Source organism: Monodelphis domestica, chromosome 2, assembly GCF_027887165.1.
Source record: "Monodelphis domestica isolate mMonDom1 chromosome 2, mMonDom1.pri, whole genome shotgun sequence".
Lineage (NCBI taxonomy): Eukaryota > Metazoa > Chordata > Mammalia > Didelphimorphia > Didelphidae > Monodelphis > Monodelphis domestica.
Window position 1 is genome coordinate 201,374,258 of NC_077228.1, and position 25,303 is coordinate 201,399,560.

Sequence of the window (25,303 nt, forward strand, 5' to 3'; positions counted from 1 at the left end):
GCAAGTCCTTGAATGCCTGGCTAAAAAATTTAACTGAAGCAGAAGAATGACAGGATCAGATCTATGCATAAGGAAAATAACTCTGGCACTGTGTCAAGGATGGGGAAAAAAAAAGGGGAGTGGGAAAACCGAATGAGGGAAGAATCAAAGATAACATAAGGTTTCAAAGAGAAAAGACTGATTAAATGGTAGTGCCAGTAAAGGAAATAGTCAAGTAAAAAGGAGCAAAAATAATCAGTTTGGTTTTAAATCTTTGAATTGACACCCAAATTAAAAAGAGCAGTAGCCATTTTGAGGTAAGAATCTGCCAACTAAGCTAAACACAAAGTCTTAGGAAGTCACCTGTGCAAAGATGACTACTGAAGCTTTGGAAGGGAACAAAATTATCAAGTGTCATTTACAAGGGTTAGGGAGCAAAGTCATACTCTTAGTGAATACCCACCTGGAGAAGTAAGGAAGAAAAAACAGATGGAGCAGTTAAAGAGGTTAAAAGAACCAGGAAAATGAAATGCTTCAGAAGACAAAAGAAGAGCAAGTATTTAGGAAAGGATGGTGAAGAGGGTCAAATTCTACAAGGTTATTAGATTTGGCAATTAGTAACCTTTAAATTAGTAACCTTTAAAAAGGCAGTTTCAGCAGAGTGGTGCAGGCATAAAGCTTATTACAAAAGAGAGGGAGACTTAGGTAAGAAGTTGAGGTATGGCTATCCTTTCCCAAATGTATGGCAGCAAAGGAGATGGAGACAGTAGCTGAATAGTATTAAAGGCCAAAAGTTTCTGTTGTTTGTTTTTTTAAAAGGATTGAAAAAGTTAAGTAGGTTTGTTAGATAGGAAAGAGGCAGTTGAAAGAGAGGTTATAAGATGTGTAGAAGAGGGAATAATTACCGGAACAACGCCAGGAAGATGTAGGAGGTGATAGAATCAAAGAAAACAATTACTTTTTTTTCATTTAAAAACAATTACTTTTTAATAAGGAACAAGCACACTACCTTTAATAAAGAGGCATGAGAAAAAGAGAAAAGAATGGCTGTTGTGCTTTAAATTTAAAGTCAAAAAGCAAATGGGGGTGGGGTCAGCTAGGTGGGCTCAGAGGATTGAGAGTCAGGCCTAGAGACAGGAGGTCCTGTGTTCAAATTTAGCCTCAGATACTTCTAGCTGTGTGACCCTGATCAAGTCACTTAAACCCTATTGCCCTACCCCTTACCACTCTTCTCCCTTAGAACCAATACACGGTATTGATTCTAAGACAGAAGGTAAGGGTTTAAAAAAAAAAAAAGCAAATTGGAGGAGTTTCTGTCAGATGGCCTCAAAATTTTCTGGGAAATGAGAGACTAAATTATCTGCTATAAATGTGAAGTTGAGAGTGCAACTGTCAGCTTGAGAAAAAAGAAATATTTGGAACTTTTGTTGTAGAAAATATAATATGAAGTAAGAGAAAAACAGGGTGCTAAATAGCAATGATGGCCAACCTGAAGCCATGTAACAAATTTATAGTAGTTACAATTATCTTTATTTCATAATATATAAAAGCTGAGTTTAATATATTTGAAAATGCCATTTGAGCTTAATATATAATATCAAGCTGCTACATTCTGACTACCAGTAAAGTACTAGGAGTTTTCTTCTGATAGTGTAAGGATAATTTTTAGTGTTTTGACTTAAAATCTAAAATAAGTGGTCGCCATGGGAAATTCCCAAATATGAAAATACCCAAGTCAGCTGGGGATTTATGGAGATTTTAATTAATAAAGAAAGAAGGAATTAAGGGAAGGAGAGAGAGAGAGAGAGAACTAATTTAAACTGCTCTGGCTTAGGCTGAGCCAAGCAGCAGTTAAAGGCCTAGGCCAAAGTGGCCTCCCTGAGCCTAAGGGGGAGCAAGTCAGTCTTATCACTCACCATATAAGACCATCTCCAAGCAAGCTCCAGTCCTCCACTGAATCTCCTGAACTCCAATTACCTGAACTGACTTTTTACCTTTCCTTTTAAAGAAAATTTTCTCTTATGTAACCTCCCCAAAATCTTCACATCTACCAATCACAGTAGATGCTTTTTTCCAGGACTGCCCATTCTTAGTTTTCACCACTCTTTAGTTCACACCTTCTCTGGTTAGATTATATCTTCTGAGTACTTCACACCTCTTTGTTAAGCTTGCCTTTTGTAAGTTACTTGACCTTTTTAGTTCTAATTTAACTTTTACAGGTACTTAATACTTTTTTGTATTAGATCTAAAAATAGACCTATCTTAAGGTTCTAGTTTTAATATAAGGTATGAGTTAGGAATTTTCATTGTTCAATCAGGAGTTTACAACTTTATCTTCCCCCAAGGCACTGTCTGAGTAGGGTGGAATAATTTTTAAAGTTTCCAAGACATTCCTGATCAAGTATCTCCAGGGAATAGCTAAACCAAATCTTCTAAGCTACAGTCTGAGTAGTTTTTAGGATTCACAATAGTGATATATTTGTGCTACTCCAACTACATTTATTGTATCCTATTGCTTGTGCCTGGTTACAAATAGCAAATATTTGAAAGATGGCTAGTTAGGGTTATTAATACAGTGTATGATGATGAATTAAAATTTGGAATGCATTCTGTTAACGCTGGACATATGAGCATAGTTGTGCTCTTTGAATCATTCTAAATTTCTGATATAAAGACAGAAGATAAACCATTTCAAGTTATTTGTTATCTCCAAACCAATCTAGGGCCACAGCAGATGTGAGTTGATTAAATACTATCAGTAACAAAGAGAATCAATTTCAACAAACTAGTAAAAACAGTAGCTATCTGAAGGGTTTCACAGGGACACAGATGAAACAGATAAAAAATATGGAAACATGCAAATAAGGGGAAAATACAAAGGCAAATATTGGCCTTTAAGAAGTCTCAATAGTGCTGAAGCTCAGGATGAACTGAGATTCCTGAGGAAAACTAAGGATAGTAATTAGGAAAGGCTTAAAGACAGCACAGGTCCTGATGCTCAGAATAAATGGGGTAACTGGTGATGCAGAGATGACAGAGCTCCTTAATTAATACTTTACTTCCTGCTTCACTGCCGAGGAAAAAATTATATTCAAACTAGAAAAGATCAATAGGTTGCTGATATCCAAGCTAAGTGTGAAGATAAGTAGAAGAGCACCTCAGTACTTTAATGAGATCGGAGAAACTGCATCGCAGGGAATAGACAAGGAGCATATGTAGTAGTAAGAGAAATGTAAATTAAAACAAGTCTAAGGTTTCACTTTACACCTGTCAAATTTGTCGTTTAGTAGTTTTCAGTCATGTAAAACTCTTCCTAATAACGCTTTTGTGGTTTTTCTTGGTGAAAATACTGCAGTCATTTGTCATTTCCTCATCCAACTCATTTAAAAAATTTTTTTATTTAGAATATTTTTCCATGGTTACATGATTCATGATCCTCCCACAGCCAACAAGCAGTGCCATGGGTTATACATATATCATTGTTCAAAACCAGTTTCCATGTTTATATTTGCAGCAGAGTGATTCTTTAACATCAGAATCCTAATCATATCACTATCACACTATGTGGTTGATCATATATTTTTCTAATGTGTTTCTGCTCCCACAGTTCTTTCTCTGGATGTGGATAGCATTCTTTCTCCTAAGTTCTTCTGGATTGTCTTCATTGCATTGCTACTGGTAGAAAAATCCATTATATTCGATTGTGCCATAATGTTATCAGTCTATTGTGTACAATGTTCTCCTGGTTCTGTTCCTTTCACTCTGCATCACTTCCTGGAGATTGTTCCAGTTCACATGGAATTCTTCCATTTCTTTATTCCTTTCAGCACAATAATATTCCATCACCAACATATACCACAATTTATTCAGCCATTCCTCAATGGATACTCCCTCATTTTCCAGTTTTTTGACACCACAAAGAGCGCAGTTATGAATACTTTTGTGTAAGTCTTTTTCCTTATTATCTCTTATGGGGTACAAACCCAGCAGTGGTATGGCTGGATCAAAGGACAGGCATTCATTTAAAGCTCTTTGTGCATAGTTCCAGATTGCCCTCCAAAATGGTTGGACCAATTCACAACTCCACCAGCAGTGTATTAGTGTTCCAATTTTGCCACATCCATTCCAACACTTAACATTTTCCTTTGCTATCTTATTGACCATCTGCTAGGTGTGAGGTGGTACCTTAGAGTTGTTTTAATTTGCAGTTTTCTAATCCGGAGGAATTTAGAATATTTTTTTCATGTGCTTATTGATAATCTTGATTTCATCCTCTGAAAACTGAGTATTCATGTCCCCTTGACCATTTGTCATTTGTGGTCCAGTTCATTTTAGATGAGGAAACTGAGGCAAACAAGGTTAAATGACTTGCTCAACATCACACAGTTACCAAGTGTTGAGAATGGATTTGAGAACTGCAGATAACACAAAGCTGGGAGAGAGAATGTAAGGAATGTTTAATGACATTTAATAAGTATAAATGTAAATTCTTGAAGATGATTTTTTAAAAATCAACTTTTAAAATACACAATAGGTAAGGTAAGACTAGAGAGAAGTTTGAAAAAAAAATCCTAGAGAATTTAGTCTGCTCAGCTGTGTTAATTAGAAGCTAGAAAAATAAAAGGAAAGATGTATGGGAAAAAAAATGGCTCCAGAGTTTGAGGTTATGGGCTCAAATCCTTCCATTTTTTTTGCAAAACTCTCTTCCATCCTCAGCTTCCCAGGGTTGGGAAAATGGCTAATATTGCTTTTTTCTTGATTTTCAGAATTTTGTTTGATGTTTTCTGTTTTCTGTGATTGTAGGAGAGGTTTGGGGAAAGTTTTAATAGTTGTGATCTTTCTCCACCATCTTGACTCCACATCATGGGCTCAAATCCTCACAGAAAATCCTGTGTGACCTTGGGGAAAATAAGTAGCCTCCCTAGGCCATAGTTTCTTCATCTATATAATGAGTTAGAGTAATCATTTCTCTGATTCCCGCCTGCTTTAAATCTATGATTCTTGGGTCTTATGAACTATAACTAGCAGTTATTAAGCACCTACTATGCATCAAGTACTATGCTAAATGCTGGGAGTACAAAGAAAAGCCAAAGGCAGTTCCTGTTGTCAAATTTATAATCTTCTAATGGGGGTAAGTTGTTTGCATGTTGTTCCCCTATGTACAAAGAAAATATATACAAGATAAACTGGGAGTAGTCTCAGAAGGAAGGCTTTCCTAAATTAAGGACTGGGAAATACTTCTTGCAGAAGGTGGGACTTAAGTTGAGACTCGAAAGCAGAGAAGCTAGGAAGTAGTGATGAAGGGGAGTTCCAGGCATGGAGGACACCCAATGAAAATGTCTATGTTTAGAAAGGAAAGAGGAAGGGTAGAAGGAAGAAGGAGGAAAGAAGGAATATTGTATTAAGTGCCTATTTGCAAGGCACTGTGCTAGGAACTTTATAAACATTATTTCATTTGTTCCTCACACTTTTAAGATATAGGTGCTATTGGGGGCAGCTGGGTAGCTCAGTGGATTGAGAGCCAGGCCTAGAGACAGGAGGTCCTAGGTTCAAATCTGGTCTCAAGACACTTCCCAGCTGTGTGACCCTGGGCAAGTCACTTGACCCCCATTGCCTAGCCCTTACCATTCTTCTGCCTTGGAGCCAATACACAATATTGATTCTAAGACAGAAGGTAAGGGTTAAAAAAAGATATAGATGCTATTATTAGCTCCATTTTACAAGTTGAAGAAACAGAGACAGAGGTTAAGTGACTTGCACAGGGTCACAAAGCTTTAAAATATCTGAAATCACATTAGAATCAGGCCTTTTTGACTGCAGGCCCAGCTCTCTAGTCACTGTGCTGCCTAGCTATCACTGGAACAGCAAGACCAGCGTTGCTACATCACAGAGTATACTGGAGAAAGTAAGAGGTATAAAGACAAGAAAGGTAGGAAGGGACCAGGTCTGAAAGGCTTTATAAGCCAAATAGAAGATTTTCCATTTGATCCTAGAGGTAATAGGAGCTCTGTTTTTTTTTCTGAATAGGGAGCTGCTATGTAAGGCTTACACTTTAGGAAGATTAATTTGATAGCTAAGTGTAGGACAGAAAGGAGTAGGGAAAGATTTGAGGTAGAGAAATCAACCAGAAGGCTATTGTAAATAGTTTAGGAGTATAGTGAAGAGAGGGCCTATAGTGGGATGATGTCAGTATTAGAAAAAAGAATGGAACATATAGGAGAGATGTTCTGAAGGTAAAACAAATGATTTGACAATTGATCGGATATGGGAGGTGAGAAAAAGAGCTGTTATCCTTAAATCCTCATTACATTGCCAGCTATCAGAAAATTGAAAAAAAAAATAAGGGGATTAGGGCAGCAAGCAAGTGGTTAATTGTGGGAATTAAGTAAACTACACTGACTCCATCTATTGACTCAATATTCTGGTTCTAGCTTAGTTCCTTTTCTATTCCATTATGGGCCTTGCCCAAATTCTGTTCTGTGAGAAAACTTTATTCAATTGTGAGAATTGGAAGAAAATCTTATTGCATTGTTTGAAGTTAGCCCTATATGGCTGAGAAACAAAAGCACCCATATTTGCTGTTCAGAGTCCCTTAACCAAAAACTTGGATAATGTTGGCAGGAAATGCAGTCAATGCAGTTGGATCTCAAGAGCATGTGTCTTATTTGAAAACCAGTCCCACACTGATCAATCAATTGATGTTTCCATGGTTCTTTGGTTGTTTACAGATTCTTGGGGGGAGTGGAACACCTCTTTTTTCTGAAAGAAGAGGGTCTAGGATAGAGACTTCAAGAACACTCAGTTATAGGGCATGATGAGACTGCAAAAGAGACTGAGAAGAAATAGTCAAGAGAAGTAGGAAGAAGTTAAAGAGAGGAGTGTCAAAAAATCCAGAGGAAAGAGTAAAATTAAAACAAAATAACTAGGTGGTCAATAGCAGCGAATGCAGCAAATAATTCAAAAGGAAGGAGGATGGAGAAGAAAACATCAAATTTGGCAATTAAAAGATCATTGGTAACTTTGGAGTGAGGTAATTTTTATCAGAGAGGAGAAAATTACAGTTTTTCAATCACTATAGTGCTGGAACATGTGTGGAAGATGGTAAGGTCATATATATGGCCGTCTTGTGAAGTGGCCAAGACTGAAGGAAGGCATAGGTCATGAGATTTAAGGAAGTCGATGATCTGTAAGAGCAGGGTACTGAAGCTAACATGCAAGTGTATATTCAAGAACCCAAAAAGAGGTCAAAGGTTGTAGGGCACAAAGAAAGATAATAAGTTACATATTAAATTTCTAAGATAGGAGTAAAAGAAATCCACAAACTTGTAGTTACAAAAGGATCTAGACATGGAAGGATGAAATTAATCTCAAAGGCAGAGAGGTACTGGTATCAGAAAAAGGATCTAAAAGTGGCAATGAAGAGCTGACTTTCACTCAGTCTCATTTTGTCTCACTGTGGCAGCAGGATTTGAGAGTAATAATTTATCACTAAAGAGTGATTCTCACCACTTACCCCATTCACTCATTCATTCATAAGCATGAATCTTGTACAATGTGGTGTAGAATGTAGGGGCTACCCTCAAGAGTAAAGAAGACTTTTGTTCAAATTCTGACTCCCAATTAGCTTCCCTACATTTTAAATTTCTTCCTTCTTCCACATCTTCACAGACCTTCCAGAATGATATCTGTAAGTCTCTTCCAAGCCTCAATCTCCTATCACCAACTGCCTAATGGATATGAATTCATAAATTTTAACATAGTACATGTTATTATTATGAATTCCAGTTTTTTGGTTCACTAAATTTTAAAAATTCATTGTTTACTTTTCTTCTCTGCCATTTAACTTCTAATCTCCCAATACATCTGGCTTCACCACTCTGACTTCACTAGCCATCAAGCCCACTTAACCTCAGGGTTTACTATTTTAGTATTTCACTAGCTACTCAGAGATCCCTTTCACCTATAATCTTCTACCATTCCCAAGCTGAGGATTTAACCTCATCTTTAACTTATACAAAAATATTTATAGATGCACTCTTTGTGATGGCAAAAAATTTGAAAATGAGGGGATGCCTTTCAATTGGGGAATGGCTGAACAAATTGTGATATATGTTGGTGATGGAATACTATTGTGCTCAAAGGAATAATGAACTGGAGGAATTCCAAGTGAACTGGAACAACCTCCAGGAAGTGATGCAGAGTGAAAGGAGCAGAACCAGGAGAACATTGTACACAGAGACTGATACACTGTGATACAATCAATGTAATGGACTTCTCTAGTAGCAGCAACACAATGTCCCAGGACAGTTCTGAGGGACTTATGAGAAAGAACACTATCTACATCCAGAGAAAGAACTGTGGTAGTAGAAACACATTAGAAAAACAACTGCTTGATCAAATGAATTGATGGGGATATGGTCAGGGATGAAGATCCTAAACGATCACCCTAGTGCAATTATCAATAATATGGGAATAGGTCTTGATCAACGACACATGTAAAACCCAGGAAAATTGTGCATTGGCTATGGGGGTGGGGGGGTGGGGGGAGAATGGGGACATGATTCATGTAACCATGAAAAAATACTCTAAATTAATTAATTAAATAAAAAAAAATTTTGATAAAAAATAATGAAACAAATCCTCATCTTTAGGCTAACTCCCACCAACCAATTTCTCCACTCCTGTTCTAGGGATGTTCTGACTACCCAAATTAATTTTATTTCATCCACTACAAATACATTTTATGCAACTTAAGTTATACTTTCAACAATTCTACTAATTCTACAATGTCATTTCCTCATAACTGTTCCAATCTTTTCTTATCTATTCTTGCCCCCAAAAGCACTTCTAGTTCTCACCCATAGAGCAGATGACTTATTTTCCCAGCTCACCCAGAAGAATGTTTTCTTTTGTGAATGCTGTCAGCTCCTCTCCTCAAAACTTTCCTCTTCCCTCTATATCACCATCTTTATAATGAAGACAAAATATTAACCAGACAAATCCACCAAGTAATATGCCACTTCCTGCTCAAGGAAGGAAGGTCATGTATTAAGGAGTTACTATATACCAGGCATTGTGATGAGAGGTAGAAGACATGATTCACCATCAGTCCTATAAAGTCACAACTGGTCATTGTAATGATCTGAGTTCCAAAGCTTTTCAAAGTTGTTTTCATGTCAGTCATCATGCAAATTGTGCTCCAGGTTCTGTATCAGTTCTCTCTTAACCATTTACGGTCTCACAAAATCAATCAAAATGCAATAGGGGTCAAAACACTGGGAATTCAAAGACAAAAATAAAAAACTGCCTGGAATCAAGAATCTTACATTCTACGGGGAAACAACATGTAAGCATATAAACAAATCTACAATATACATAAAATAACTACAAGGTAATTTTTTCTTTGGGGGAAAAGGGAGGCACTAACAAATTCAGGAAAGGTCTCACATAAGAAGTGACAGTTGAGCTGAGTTTTGTAGAAGGATGGGGATTCTAAAGAGTAGAAGTAAGAAGGGAATGTGTTCTATGAATGGGAAACCATTCTGTGTGCAAAGGCACAGAAATAGGAAAATAGAATGTCATATGTGAGAACAGCGTATAGGTCAGTCTGATTGAAATGTAAATGTATGAGGAAATATAATGTATAATAAGTTTAGAAGGGCAGGTCAGAGTCAAATTGTAAAAATTTTAAAATGCTAAACATAGTCTATATTTTGTTCTACAGGCAATAGAGTCTTAGGAAGCCACAGAAATACTAAAGCTTTTCTTAAGCAGGGATGTAACATGTTCAGATTTTGAGCTTTAGAAATGTAATTCTGGTAGTTCCTATGAGGATGGGCTGGAAAACTAAAAAGGCAAGATAATGAGACCAATTAGGAGGCTATTATAATAGTCCGAGTTGGAAGTCTGTAAAGTGGGGAGATGGGATTACTTCTCACCCTCACAAAGAGAGTCAAACCTTGTACTTGTCTTCAACACAGCCACATCTATGCTTGACCCATTACAATCTAATACTGTCCCATTCCATTCCCTCCCAAGACTGCAAGTTCTCAACTTTCTCCTTTGTGAACTTTTGTGGACAGTTATAACCTAACCTCTACCTAGCACCCATGGAAGCAAAGAACACTGGGAAAATCTGCCACTAAACCCAGCCCCTAAACATGTCTACCCTCCAACCCCCCATTACCTTAGGACTGAAACAAGCACCACTGAACTGGCTCTATCCTGGGGCAGTAATTGTCAAGTGAAAACTGCTTCTCACCATGCCACTCCTGCCTTTTCATTTTGAGTGAGACAAGAGTCATGGATGGGGTATGATCTGCATCACAGGTCACATTACATTACCTTTCCCTCAAAACCCAACTATCATTCAAAATTCTCTATTTTTGTCAAGGGCAATACCACTCTCTACTCACACAGTCATCCTAATTCACATCATTTGTTTCTTGGGTTGGTGATTCTTGGGGGGGGTCTCTTTTATTTCTAGGGTCAAATATAAACCTGACTGTTGGGCACATAAAGTCCTTCACAGTTTAGCCCAGCCTACTTTCTCAGTCATGTTACATCCCCATCCATTCCACCCCTACAACTATTGGGTTCAGCCAAACTGTCTTCCTTATTCATCTTCACATTCATACAACGAAAATAGCCAAGCATGAATAGGAAATTAAGTTCTGATGTCATCCAAGAAGCAAAACTACTAAAAGGAAGAGGAATAGATTCATATTGAAAAGGTTCTGCTCAAACTAGGAGAATATATACAGTAATAGAAATATTATATGATGATCAATCGTGGAGGACTAAACCATTATCAGCAAAATAAGTTCTCAAGATATCCACAAGGGACATATAATGAAAAATACTATCCATGGCCAAAAGAAGGAACTATTAGATTCTGCTGGTTGCAAATTAAAGCATGCCATATTCTACTTTATTTCCTTCATGAATTTTTTTTATTGTACATGTGATATGTGTCTTCCATCATATGAGCAATATGGAAATATGTATGAAAATACTAATCTATATCAGACTATTTACCACCTTGGACAAGAGAAGGGAAAGAGGGAAAAAATGTGAATCCTAAAATTTCAGAAAACAATCGTCAAAAATGATTTCTACATGTAACTAAAAAAACAAAAAAGATTTAACTGAAATGAGATAAAATATCCTTTTTTAAAGTACCTGATTATGTAGCTACAATGATCAAATTAACTGAGTAATTACCAACAATTGTTATTTATAAGTGCCAAATCCCCCAAGGTGTATACAGATATTTTTAGAAAAGAATACAGCATATTTATATTCAATCACATGCTCTCAAAAGCAAAAACTTTTTAGGACTCTTGTTAAAAATTTTTTTAAATACATTTATTTTACCATTACTCATCCTTTTAAAGTCTCTTTTGAGTATTCTTCATAATGTACTAATAACCTAGAACAATATCATATATATGTAATTTATAAATAAATATAGAAATATTGGGGGTACATAATCCAAAAAATTTGTCTAGGTGAGAAATATTAATGGTCTGAATGAGGATGGGTGGTAGCCATGTTGGTGAAAAAAAGGGAAGGGAGGGGTAGCTAGCTATCTCACTGGATAGAATCAGGCCTAGTCCTGACTGAGTTCAAATTTGATCTCAGACAATGCCTAGCTGTGCAACCCTGGGCAGGTCCACTTAACCCCAGTTGTCTAGCCCTTACCATTCTTCTGCTTGGAACCAATACTTGGTACCAATTCTAAAACAGAAGGTAAGGGTATTAAAAGCGGGGAGTGGGGGGGGAGAAGGATAGAGATGAGATGTGGAACTAGCATGGACAATATCAGGCAACTGAGTACACTGACAATACCAGATAACTAGTTATAGGAATAGTGAGGGGAAGTGAGGAGTCAAGGATTGATCCTGGATCATGAGAAGACAGTAGTGCTTTAGCAAAAATGGGAAATTTAGAAAGAGGAGTAAGATTGGAAGGGGGAAAATAATGAATTTTGTTTTGGATATTTTGAGCTTGAGATGCTTCCCATTTATCTGATTTTTTAAAAAAAACTTTATCTTCTGTCTTGGAATCAATACTGTGTATTGGCAGAAGAGTGGTAAGGGGTAGGCAATGGGGATCAAGTGACTTGCCCAGGGTCACATAGCTGGGAAGTGTCTGAGGCCAGATTTGAACCTAGGACCTCCTGTCTCTAGGCCTGGCTCTCAATCCACTGAGCTACCCAGCTGCCCCCACCCAGATTTTTTAAGTCTCTACCTTTCAGAGGAAGAACTGTGGTAATAGAAATCCAGAAGAAAACATATATAATTTATCACTTGTTTATATGGGTATATGACTTGGGGTTTTGGTTTTAAAAGATTACTCCATTATAAAAATGAATAATATGGCAATAGGTTTTGAGTGATAATATATGTATAACCCAGTGGAATTGCTTGTCAATTCTGGGAGGGGGAGGGAAGAGAGGAGGGAGACAAGAATCATGTAACCATGAGGGAAAAAAAAATAAAGTAGAGATTATTAAAATTTAAAATAAATAAATAAAAATCTCTACCTACTCTTATCTCACCCAGTTACATTTTTTTCTCTTATTGCAACTTTGCTGGAAAACTTGAAAAAGCCTGATTATAATCCATGGACTTCACTGCCCATTCTCTCTTTAACCTCTACCAATCTGGTTTCCTCTCTGTTCCTACCACTATTCTACTAAAACTGTTCTCTCTCAAAGTTCCTCATTGACTTGCTAATTTGCTAAATGAATGAAAAAGCATTTACTAAAGCACTTACTATGTGCAAAGCACTGCACTAGTGGCTGAAGATACAGATTTTAAAAAAATAATCACTGATCTTAAGCAGCTCATATTCTAAAAGAGTCAGTAATTAAAAAAAGAGTCAGTTGTAGCTACAAATTAGAAGGTCCTTGAGCTCTTGGTGATGACCTGTTCTTCAGTAGTAATTAGCTATTAATTGATATTAGTGGTAGAGATAGTAGGCCCCATGTCCAGAAAAGTTGCTTTCCTGGTTAATGGATGCAAGTTAATAAATAAGTTAACAAATACTTATTAAGCACCTATTATGCACCAGGCTCCATGCTAGGGCCAGGTCTGAAGCAGAGTTAAGTGGTCTGAGAAGCACTACTATCTCGGTCTCCTGTATTTACCTATCAGGAGTGAAGTTGGTCAATGATTGGTATTGATGATGGTGGGAAAGGCAGGCTGCTTCTCTGTGAGAATGGCTCAAATAAAGATAGCTGCAAGGGCCAAGTTGGAAGCAGGGCTAACTGGTATCTTCTTTAAGCTCTCTAGCTCCTGAAACTACAGACCATACCCTTCACTCTGCTTTCCAGATACTCTGTCCTTCTTTGGTTTTCAGACACACCATGATTTCTTGGTTCTCCAAAACACTCCTCTTTTTCACTGGCTCTTCAACCTCTTCCAGGTCTATTAATATGAGATTATTTCCCAAGTGTCTGCATTTGGCCTTCTTCTCTTCCTTCCATACAGACAATTTCCAAATATACACACAGACTTACTGTGTGTGTGTGTGTATTGTACATACATATACTTGAATATCACCCCACAGGCACTTCATCCTAAATATGTCCAAAACCAAGCTGATTATCTTTCCTTAAAAACCTACTCCTCCTTTCAACTTCACTATTTTTCTTTATGGCACGACCAATCAAGGGTCTCTCGTGTTCATAACATTAGGGATATCTTTGACTCTACCTTCCTCAAGAAATATAGTCATTTCATTCCATTGCTCACAAATCTTCACTGGCTCCTCATTCTATCAAATAAAAAAATCTCATACCATTCTACCTTTCCAACTTTATCTCATATTCTTCTTATTCAAACCACTCCCTTAGCCAACCTGATTACTCTCTCCCCTTTCCCTTTGTTTCCTACTTCCCCTTTCCTCCCTGATTTTACCTGCTGAATTCCTAACCCATGACGCAGTAGACAAGAGTGCTAGAAATGGATTTAGGAAGATCTGAGTTCAAATTCTCCTCCTGGTACTTACTAGCTGGGTGAACCTAGGCAAATCCCTGAATTGAAGAATGTGAACGTATGGCTCAGTATCCATCTAGTTCTACAACCTGTACACCTTACAATGTGTTTTATGCATTTCATTTAACCTCTCTTAAGACCAAGTTTTTGCACTTATAAAGATAGGGATAATAATTGTAAATTTTAAGTTACAACTCAAATGCCATCTCTTACATGCATCTTTTTTTGAAACTTCTCCATCCTCACTGTTGCCACCATATATAATTGGTCCTCCTGAGGAAGAAGGAGAATCACAGAGCAAATTTTATTTTGCAACTATCTCATGCCTTTTATTTGCATAATATTGTATAACTACTCCCATTTTAGACTAGAAGTTCAATGAAGAATAAGATGGTCTTAGGTTGCCCATCTCCCCCCAAGTAATGGAACAGTGCTTTGGATATAATAGGTTTTTAATATTAATAAATGCTTGCTGTAAAGATTAAAAATTTAGGGGAGACTGAGGCAAGATAGAAATTAGTTTCTCTCTGCAAGGAGTATTATATTTTTTAGAGATTTATTGAAGATTAAGGGTTAAAGAATATACAAGTAAGAAAAGCACATGCTAGGTGGGCCATGAGGCCCACCCAACCTTCATTCACATTATGAGACACGTCTGTTTGCCAGCGAAGCCAGGAAGAGAAGAGCCCGACCGTGGGCGGAGACCCTCTAAATAATCATTTTGACCTCGGCTGCCCATTTGAGAATTCAGTGAGATTAGAGGGCATTCTGGGAGCTAGCAAGGACTCCTGGGGAACGGAGTCCAGAGTTTAAATCTCAATTTTACATTGCTAACAGTATTTCTGCAAATCTGTTTTTTCTTAACATTTAATACCATAACATGGTATTAAATACAAGTCTTGAAGTCTATCCCAAGTGTTAGTAATATCTATGAAGTTTCTGCTTAACTGCTTTAATTTACTGTTACCTGTACTTTGTTCATTGGTATACAGATATATGAAGACAATATTGTCATCAAAATTCTTTAGTTATTTTATCCTATAAATTAGAGTGCCTCCACTCCATCTCTAGTTTTCTTTCAGTATCATATTTATTGGTGTCAAATTCAAATAGTAAATGGAGTCACTAAACCAGATAAAAAGATTCATATAGACCACATATTGACTAGGAAAACCACATATTAACATTATCTATGTTCTAATATATTTTTATTTTGTCAAATATTTCATAAATATATCTTAATCTGGTTGGGCACACTGGGAGTACTGTAAGCTGAATATATATTAAAAATCTGTCTTACAGAATCCAATGTTATAGCAATTTTAATCAGTTTCCAATTAAGTATGGTTTTTCCCTGTCATACAAATGACATTATTCCCCTAATTTTCTTTTGACAATATGGAAGCCAAGCTGCCTCCTGTGTTATGTGATCCTAGTTCCCTATTTTCCCTCTCTTCATAGGTTAAGTTTCAACAGCACATGATTTCTATCTTTTACTGATGATAGTTCACCCTGTGTATAGATTTTCCAAATAATCTTATATGTGAATATTATGCTGATTGTATAAAATCCAGAACACTAAAGAGTCTCATAGAAATCTATAATCATTCAAAGAAGTCTGGACTGAACAGCCACAGAAAAGTCCTCAAGTTAGATAAAGATTTATTGTCCAAACTTCAACAAGCAATTTAAAAGGACAGCTTATACAGCTTGTCCAACAGTATGACTATCTAGGACAGATAACACAAATGGATAATGAACTAGGCCCAGAGTTGAAAAGGGAGAGAGTAACTGGACTGTTAAGGAAACTTCAAAACTCTTTTACTGACCCCAACCCTCTCATAAAAACGAAATCCTATCTTTTCAGTATTCAAATTTTGCCAATGTTACTATATGGTAGCAAGACATGGAATATGACCCTCTCCAAAGAACTAAAAATGAGAATCACACAGAAGGTAACTGAGAGTTGTATGATGGGCATAAGCAAATTGCATATATAACTAACAAGGAACTCCTAAGAACAAGAGTAAAAGATATCAACAAGAAATTGTATTACAGAAAGAAGGATGAGATGATGACCCGATAAGAGAAATGGATAAAAGGTGGTTAGCTAGACTGCTCCTACCATACTCTCAATGTAAAGAGAAAGCATATAAGGCCTCCAGCATATTGGGTGAACTTTTGTAGTGAATTATTTAAAGAATATGGACAATAGTTGCACAAGATGAGCAGACATGGAAGGCTTACAATCTGCATCATTGAAAGAGAATTCTCTAATCTAGGAAATCATAGATCCTTTTAATTTATATTACATATATTGTCATGTTATATATACATATATTATATTATTATATGTAAACCATAGGATTATCCACCTACAGCTGAAAGGAACCTTGGGATTATCTAAACCAACCTCATAATTTTACAGGTAAAGAAACTGAGACACAGAGAGATTAAGTCACTGGATCAAGGTCACAAGGATACTAAGCAGCAGATCCAGAATTCAATCCCAAGTCCTTTGACTCCAAATCCAATGCTTCTCCACAATAGCATGTTGCTTTGCCAAGACTGTCACTTCTATTTCCTAAACCACATTAGGTACCTCAAAGATAGGAATCACATTTTATATTTCTCTTGTAATCTTTTATATTTCTCTTGTAATCTCCCAAAGTCCTGAAAGCAGTGGGCCAGGAACTCTCTGATCCTTGCTGTTCCTCAAACAAGACCTTCCATCTTTCAGTTTGGGGCGTTTTCTCTGGCAGTGCCTCATCTTTGGAATGCTCTCCCTCCTAATCTCTGTCTCCTAGCTTCCATTAAGAACCAATTAAAATACCATTTTCTCAAGAAACCTCTCCCAACCTCTCTTTAATTCTAGAGTCATCCCTCTGTTAATTATTTCCTATTTATTTTGTATATTCCTTGTTTGCATATGTTTGTTTGTTGTTTCTCCCATTTGACAGAGTGATACCCCTCAGGGCAGGGACTGTCTTTTGCCTCTTTTTGTACCTCTGGTGCTTAATGTTTACTGACTATCTAACCAAGCAGAGTTGCCATCCCCTTTCTCCCTACTATTCCTCCCCAGGCCCTTTGTCTAACTGGACTCTGTATCACTCTTCATGTTGATGATGTTTTGAGAAGATACATGTATCATCACCTCACATTGAAATGTAAACAGTGTGTCCTAGTATAGTTATAGTGCTTATTGATGTATGTCATTTTATATTCTCTTGCCTCTTTTTGCATTTTCTACGTTTTCTACATTTGGTCTTTTCATCAGAAATGCTTGAAAGTCCTTTTTTTTCCCCCCATTAAAAATCCATTTTTTCCTCTCTAGGATTACACTATTTTGCTGAACAGGTGATTCTTGTTTGAAAGCCTATATCAGTGATGGCAAACCTATCAGAGATGGAGTGCTGGGCTTCACCCCCCATAGACTGAATGCTGGACCTGCCCCATTCCCCCTTACCCCACATAGGGGAGGGAGATAGCACTCTCTTGGGCTGCTGGGTGGAGGAGTGGCCAGTGATGGTGAACCTATGGCACAGGTGCCAAAGATGACATAAGCCCACCATCACTGGCCTATATCTTTTGTTTTCTGAAATATCATATTCTAAGCTCCCTGCTTTATAGTGATAGCTAATAAATATTAGATGATTCTGACTGTGGCTCCTCAGTCCTTAATTTTCTCTGGATTCGTGAAAGCTTTAGATTTTGGCTATAATATTCCATGGAGTTTTCATTTGGGGGTTTCTTTCAGGATGTGCCCAATAGATTCTATTTCTACTTTGACTTCTGGATATAAAAAATCTGGGCAGTCTTTTTTGATTTTTAAAAATATGCCTCGGTTCTGTTTTTGGTCATAGATTAGATTTTCCAAATCAATTGTGCTTTTTTTTTTTGCTATAAGAGAACTTATATTTTTCTTCAATTTTTTTAGACTTTTGGGTTTGTTTTACTATGTTTTGTTGTCTTACAAAATCATTAGCCTATATTTGGGCTATTTTTATATTTTTCAGGGAGTTTTTTCCCCCTCAGTTAAGTTTTTGTACCTCTTGTTCCAATATGTTAATTCTCTTTCCAAATATTTCTCCTATAGCTCTCATTTCTTTTCCCACTTTATCCTCTACTACTCTTATTTGGTCTTTTAAAATCATTTTTTGAGTTATTTTTTTTAAAGGAAACAAATCCTGCTTCCTTGTTTCTAAAAAATTCTAGTTGTGCCTGTGCCCAGACTTTATTTTTTTTTTTAACCCTTACCTTCCATCTTGGAATCAATACTGTGTATTGGCTCCAAGGCAGAAGAGTGGTAAGGGCTAGGCAATGGGGGTCAAGTGACTTGCCCAGGGTCACACAGCTAGGAAGTGGCTGAGGCCAGATTTGAACCTAGGACCTCCCGTCTCTAGGGCTGACTCTTAATCCACTGAGCTACCCAGCTGCCCCCCAGACTTTATTTTCTTTGAAGCTTTGTTTATACATATTTTGGAATCTTTTTTGCTTGTTTTTTTTTTTAGTTTTGAGTCCCTGTTACCATAAAAGCTCTTTATGTAATGATTTTGTTGTTGTTGTTGTTTGCACATTCTTCCAGCCAACTTTCTAACTCTGGACTTAGGGCAGAGCTCTATCACTTTTTTTTTTAAACCCTTACCTTCCATCTTGGAATCAATACTGTATATTGGTTCCAAGGCAGAAGAACACTAAGGGTTAGGCAACGGGGGTCAAGTGACTTGCCCAGGGTCACATAGCTAGGAAGTGTCTGAGGTCATATTTGAACCCAGGACCTCCCATCTCTGGGCCTGGCTCTCAATCCACTGAGCTACCCAGCTGCCCCCTAGAGCTCTAGCTCTTCTGGAGGAATAACTAGGGCAAATTTTTGTCCTTTGGAATCCTACTGCTGCTTTCTTGGAGTATCTAGTAACTATTATTCCAAGATCTCTTGAACAGCTCAATTTATTGCAAACTTCTAATGTTTCTAAAGTGATGTGACTCAAGGCAAAGTATGATCACCACTATCCTATTCTGAGCTCTGTAAGTTCTTGACCCAGGAGTGGGTCTGTGCGATATTACCAGTTGGCTTGTTACTCCTGGTTGAAAGTTTCAGTAGACAATGGCTGGATAAAATCATTATTAGCTAGCTAAAAAGGTCTACTGGTTCTGACAGTACTGTGAGTTCCCCTTTGGTACAGAATTACTACCTTGCTTATTCTGATGAAGGATTCAGATTAAGGTGATAGTCAGAACTGAATCTGTATTAAGTTCCTGGGGTCAGAGACACATAGCCAGTATTCATTTCTGATTAAGTTTCTAGAGCATTTAGTATACTAACTAGGTATTCTATCTACCTTGGATCTATAATCCACAACTACGTAACTATGGCAGAACTGCCAGTTGGCACCTGTTCCTATAGCCTTCACAGTTTGCCTCAGAACTTTTTTATAACCTGGTATAAACCTTTCAGTTCTGGCTTACTGGAATGCACCTCAAGGTGCAATCTAGGTCAGACCCCAACCCTAGCGTCTTTAGTGTCTCCTTTTGCTGACCAAGGTTGGGAAAATGACTCACATTGATTTTTTTTTCCTTTACCCTAATCAGGTACATTTTCTAGATCTTTAAAAACAGGTTATGATGAAAGAGCTGCACTATATTCCTTTCTGCTATACTATCATTATGACCCTTGTGAATCTTAAAAATTCTCAGACCCTACTTCATAAAATTTGGTTAAGACCATTCCCCATTTAAATAATAAATAAATAAAAATAAATAAATAAAGGTACTTGATCAGGAATGTGGGAACTCTACTTCACCCATACTTAAGCATGCCTTAGGGGAAGATAAAGTTGTAAACTCCTTGCTGAACAATGAAAAGTACTTAACTCATACTTATAATAAGGCAAAAAACCCTTAAGCTGGGCCTATTTTTTAGATCTAATACAAAAGGGTGCTAAGTACCTATAAAGGTCAGGCAACTTGTAAACTTACAAAGGGCAAAGAGGTGAGAACTTACTCAGAGGTTTTTTCAGGTGTGAATTACTCAAAAGTGTAGTCTACTCTGGTGTAAATTAAGAATGGTCTCTCCTTTGGAAAACATCTACTGTGATTGGTAGATGTGAGAACTTAGGGGAGGTGAGATAGGAGAAAATTCTCTTTAAAAGGAGATGAGAAGCTGAGAGAGAGCAAGATACTCTCTCTCAGAGAACTCTCTCTGGAGATGGAGTTGGCCAAAGCTGAACTGGTGGGTCTCTGAACACTAGAGTCTTGCTTGGACAAATCTTGTGGTGAGTTGATAAAAGACTGACATCTCTCTCTTAAGGCTTAAGCCTTAAGGCTGGCCTAAGCTGGTCTAGCCCTCTCCCTACTATTTCCTCTTACTCTGTTTCTCTCCCTTTTCTTTAATTCCTTCATTTGTATTAATTAAAATCTCCATAAAACCCAGCTGATTTGGGTATATTTCATATTTGGGAATTTTCCCCTGGTGACCCCTTTATTTTTAATATAAAAAAACATATCTTTGTGGTCACAGTTTATGGCTCCAACTATTTTAATCATTATACCCTAACACTGATCTAATATGAATTGGCTACTTAATACCACTAAAATGAGGTTAGATTACAATAAATTGTTAGATGGTCCTAACTTCTGATCTCTGATGAAGCTATTAGCTCATTAAGGAAATTATACATGTCCTACTGCCAACTTGATTAAATCAAACACCCAATAATAAATAATACTCTGACAAGCACAAATTTTCTGATGGTAGCTATTTTCTCTTGTTTTTAAATCTTTTAATTTGGTTTGTTTGACTGTAAACCAACCTCACTTATCAAAGTCTACCAGAAAAGTACAAAAGAACAAAGACCAACAGTTTGTGGAAACTTCTGACCCTTTAAAAAAGCTGTCTTTTGTTTTTATTACATTCTCTTACATGAAAGTAACTAGAAAAAGTTGTTTGCAGTACCTAGTACCATCTTGAACATCTTATTCAGAATGAGTTCCTCAGTGGCCCCAAGAAAGGCAAGAAAATCTTCCAAGCTGGCAATATGTGTGTCCATTTGCACATTGCTTTGAACTGTCTTTCATAAAAATGCAAAGCCAATTCTTGTTAGAAAGTAAGACAATTAATCAGAGAGTACATAGGAGTAATACCTCTCTATTGTCCTCTTCAAAATCTGCACTTGCATAACTCCTAGGAAATACAAAGAAAATCTCATTGAAATGCATGTGTTAAAACATGGCAAATTTTCATTTTGTTAAACCTTTGTCTAAAAATGAAAGTGACAAGTATTTGACATTTTTAGTTCTTACAGAATGAAACAAGAGGAAATGTTTGGAATAATAGTTTGATTCTTGGAATTTTCATTAAATGAGAACAGACTTTAAGTATGCTACTTTGACATACATGAGATAGAACATGTTATCCAAAGTGGTGAAGGACAAGGCTTTGTAATACATTATTTCAGATTTTTGTTACAAAGCTGACATCCAAAGAGTTGGCCTTCAAAAAACTGACGATGGTAAACTCCACTATATAGAGACTGAAATATTTGTGCATTATTGAAAGGAAAAAGGCCTAATATAGTTGTGCAATTCACCAACAAACATTTATTGTCTACATTCTAGCAATGGAAAACATATCTATAGAAGTTAATACAAAATATAATATTTTGGTGGATAGTTAAACTAAGAGCTGGTGAGAGCAGGAAAGGTCAGGTGTTGGAATGACAAGGCTCTTCAGTTGAACTTGGAAGGAAACTATGGATTCTAAAAAGAAATGAGACCCAGATTTGGGAAAGAGCATAGGTCAAAGTATGGAAGAAGAAGATGTCATGTGAAAGAAACAGCCTATAGTCCAGTTTGGTTGGAATATAGACTTCAGTAAAAGAAAAGTAATGTACAAGTCTTAAAAAAGTACTAGAACCAGGTTATAAATGGTTTTAAATACCAAAGAGGAATCTATTTTATTCTAGAGCGGAAATTCTTTTTTGTTCCTTTTAAAATTTAGAATATTTTTTCCATGGTGACATGATTCATGATCCTCCCCCTCTCCCCCCCAAATTCTTAACCTGGGATTTGTGAACTTGTTTTGTTGTTGTTTTATTTTTAAAAAATATTTTTCTAAGTTATATTTCAATATAATTGGTTCTCTTTGTAATCTTAAGTACTTTATTTTATGTATGTAAAAACATTATTTTGAGAAGAGGCTCAGAGGCTGACAAAGACTGACAAAGGCATCTATTACACAAAAAAGATTAGGAACTCCTATCTTAGAGGCAGTAGGGATCCAGAGGAACTTCTTGAGAGGAAATGATATGGTTAAACCTATATTTTAAGAATACCACTTGGTAACTTGAGGAGGATGAATTAGAAAGGTGGAAACTTAAAGGCAAGGAGGCCAGTATTTTAGGTTATTGCTGTGGTTGAGAAAGAAGGTAATAAATCTTGAACTAAAGTTGTAGCTACGGAATGGTGAAAAGGGAATGAATGCACAAGATACTGTTGAGTCACTAAGACTTGGCAACTGACTGGACATGAAAGTAAATCAGGAAGTTAGAAAGAGAGGTAGCTTTGGGATGAAACAAAATGACTTTTGTTTTGGACATTTTGAATTTGAGATGCCTATAAGAGCTCAGGAGAAAGAAAACAACTTTGTAAAAAGATCTGGGACTCATATGCAGATGAAAACTGAATTCATGACAGCTACTGAGATCACCCAGAGTATAAAAGGAAAGAAGGGCCTAGGAAAGAAGTCTTAAAATACACTCATAGTTAGGGAGTAGATATGCTTGCCAGCTCCAGGAAGGAGGAGGAAAAGAGGAAGGAAGACAATTTGGATCATATAACTTTGGAAAAATTATGTGGAAATTTGTTATTACATGTAATTGGTAAAAAAGAAAAGAATGAGATAATCACTACTTAAGATGTTTACATTCTACTAGGAGAAACAACACTTAAACAAGCAATTACAGAAAAAAAACACAAACTAATCAAAGGTAGGGAGAAAACACTAGCAACTGGAAGGATCAAGAACGGCTAACTGTTGCAGGGGGTACTTGAACTGAATGTTTAAGGAGAGAGATTCTAATGAGGAAAGGGTGAGAAGGAAATCCAACCAAAGTGTAAAATAAACAGTGTAAAACAATATAAAAAAAATGGAGAACACAGGAGATGAAGTATCATGTGGAAGGAAAGGGAGGTAAAACCTATTAAACTATGATCATATAATAAGAAATATAGTGAACCCAAAAAGGTAGGTCAGGGCTAGGTTATATTTGACTTTGAAAGCCAAATAGAAGAGTTTATAATTGATCCTAAATGAAGAAGGAAACCACTACTTTCCTGAGAATAGCATGGCTACATCTGCACTAACGGAAAAATCACTGTCAGCTATGTAGAGAAAGTATATTGAAGACCAGAGAAACTTGAGGCACAGAAGTCAATTAGGAAGCTACTGAAATATTCTAAATAAGAAGATCTAAGGGCTTAAGCTAAAGTAGCAGCTGTGTGAGGAGAGAGAAAAATGCTAGAGGTTATATGGGTAAAAATAGCAAGATTTAGTAACTAATTGATTGCATATATATGATGAAGGACAGTGAGGAGTCCAGCATAACACCAAGGTTATGAATCCAAAAACTGAAAGAATGGCAGTATCTTCAACAGAAATAGGGAAGACTGGGAGAGATAAATTTGGAAGGAAAGACACTTGAATGTTTTGGATCTAGCATGAAATATCCAAAAAGCCTATATGATTATGAAGAATTAAAGCTTAGGGCAATACCTAAGAGGAACCAAGAGAGAACAGTGTCACAAAAAATCAGAAGGCAGAGTACAATAAAGAGAAGTAACAAGATGAGTCAACAGTATCAAATGTGGCAAAAATCAGTAAACTAGGCACTGAAATCTTTGAGAAAGGAGGAAGAATTACCTTGAAGTCAATAGACAAGAGCCACCATGGTGTGTATAAGGTAAAAAATTTTGATAGTCAATTTCAAAAAAGAGGTTGCCTAAGTGGTAGTAAAAGTCAGAGGGAACAAGTAGTATTGGGTTATGTAAGTAAAGTTAAGGCCAGCATTGAAGAGGATAGCCAAGTCTCAGTGAAGCAAGTAGATTAAATAAGTATAAGAAAAGTTCTAGAAATAAGAGAAATTTATTCATTGTGAAATAGAAATTCCAGAAAGCAAAGTAGGAATGGGCAGAATTGGAATATAAAATGAGTAGAATAGGTTTGAGAAGCATGAGCATAACAGAAGGAAAGCTAGCATTCCAGATAGTTTATTCCTAGGTAGCCAGTATCTAAGTAATACAGGTAAAGGGAAAGTAAAGGAGCTAGAATTTTGCTAGTCATTAAGGGTAGTAGTAAGTTATCATGTGACTTGTAATGTTCACAGTCTCCACAAGATGACACTGTAGGTCAGAGAGGGCAATGCTGCAGAAGAAAAGAAATGGAGAGGCAAAATAAGAAGAAAAGCAAAGAGAAAGCAATGACATTAAAATACAGAGGAGAGAGCAATCAACAGTGTCAAATACTGCAGAGGTCCAGAAGAAAGAGGCCTAGAAAAAGGCCACTGGATTTAAAAGCTGAGGTCTCAAATATTTTTTTTTGTTTGAAACTTTACCTTCTGTCTTAGAGTTGATACTAGGTATCAGTTCCAAGGCAGAAGAGCTGTTAAGTGACAGCAACTGGGGTTACGTGATTTGCCCAGGGTCACACAGTTAAGAAGAGTCTCAGCCAGATTTTAACCCAGGACCTCCCTTCTCCAGGCCTGGCTCTCACTCCACTGGTTCAACTATTTGCCCTTGCCTCAAATATTTTGAAGACTATAGTTTTATTTGAGATATGAAGTTCAAAGTTAGATTGCAAGAGGTTAAGAAGTGAAAGGAGAAAAAGCAGAGGAAATAAAATTTTTTTCTAGAAATGTGACTATGAAAGGGAAAAGTACTGGATGATAACTTAAGGGTATAACAGAATCAAAAGTGAAGAGTTTTTTTAAAGGATGGTAAAGATCTGTATAGTTTTAGGCAGAAGAAAAATATCCAGCAAGGAATTTCAAGATGTACTGTGAGGAAGTAGAGTCATGGTGAACAGTTTCTATCTTCTCAGTAAATTATGTCAAGTCATCTGTTGAGTAGTATAGTAAAGAAGAGGCTCCAGAAAAAAAGAAAGTTTCAGGAAAACCCTTTGAGAAATTTAATAAAATCATGCAGGGAAGAGGGCATCGAGGTGGCTCAGTGGATTGAGAGCCAGATTCAGAGATGGGAGGTCCTGTGTTCAAATATGACCTCAGACAGCTGTGTGACCCTAGGCAAGTCACTTAACCCCTATTGCCTAG

At 36.8% G+C, this 25,303-nt stretch overlaps 1 protein-coding gene across 5 annotated transcripts in view; it reads right to left on the bottom strand.

The window, feature by feature from the left end:
* ZNF652 (zinc finger protein 652) overlaps positions 1-25,303 on the bottom strand; it is a 110,108-nt gene that overhangs the window by 40,744 nt on the left and 44,061 nt on the right. The window contains exon 2 of one of the 5 annotated variants that reach the window (XM_016430539.2): positions 21,123-21,162. The exons of the other annotated variants lie outside the window; for them this stretch is intronic. The gene's annotated coding sequence lies outside the window, so the exon portion shown is untranslated. The remainder of the gene's footprint in view (positions 1-21,122; positions 21,163-25,303) is intronic. 5 annotated transcript variants of the gene reach the window in all.